This window comes from Propithecus coquereli, unplaced genomic scaffold (genome assembly GCF_000956105.1).
Source record: "Propithecus coquereli isolate 6110/MARCELLA unplaced genomic scaffold, Pcoq_1.0 Scaffold236, whole genome shotgun sequence".
Taxonomy (NCBI): Eukaryota; Metazoa; Chordata; class Mammalia; order Primates; family Indriidae; genus Propithecus; species Propithecus coquereli.
This window is the reverse complement of record NW_012147908.1, coordinates 1,477,992-1,478,983: the sequence shown is the minus strand read 5'-3', so window position 1 is coordinate 1,478,983 and position 992 is coordinate 1,477,992.

Here is a 992-nt window from a genome sequence, read left to right as displayed (position 1 = left end):
CTGCAGGTCTAGCAAATCTTAATAGGGAGGAATACTCATAGTTTTAAAATTAATGCCATTGAAAACACTTGAGAAAAAATGTAATTTTCCTAATTTTTTCTTCAGTGATATGCCTGTTAATTTTTAATTTGATAGAAAAAGAGTTCTTATTCTTTAGTCTTTCACATAAACTGTAAATTAACTCATGTCTGTTTCTCAGAGTAATAAGAATAATTATGACTTACAGCCTAGATTTATTGACATTTATGGCCAACAGTTGAGTGAGATAGGTATTATTTGATTTCTCAATATGAGGAAACTGTAGTTTACAGAGGTTGATGCTTGTCCAAATTCACACAGCTCCTAAATATTGAGGGTAGACTTAGATAATGATAAAGAGGTTTTCCTCACTGATCTCATAATTCCCATGAAACAGTGTATCAATCCCTTTATAGATTTATAATAAGTGCTTATGGAATTTAATCCAAGAGATGACATCCAGTGTACCAGAAAGGACGTGATATTTAGCATTGTAATAATAACATAGTTCTAACAAAAGTTAACATTTATTGAGCATCTACTGTCCAATAGACACTACTGAAAAGTGTTTTATGCTCAATGTATTAAGTCTTTAGGTATAACATTTACTAATCTGTAACTCTGGGAAGTTATAATTACTACAAGATAAGAAATAGGATGAATCCCCATCTAAGGGGAAATGTATTTGTCTCAGAAGTACAGGTGGGAATGAAGGTGATGTATTCAAACTCCATCAAGGCAAGGACCTGATCTGTTTTGTTCATGGCTTTATGTCCCACTCCTGGAACAAAGCCCAAGATGTAGGCACTTAGCAGATATTTTACAGGGTTATAATAACATTGAGTCAATGAGTCAACTAGATATAATATCACTGTTACTAGGTTGTTGTGGTGGCCAAGTGGGTTAATAAAAAGTGTACTAATACTATTCAAGATCCTCATTTTCATTGTCTTGGGTTTAAACATCTGAGTGCT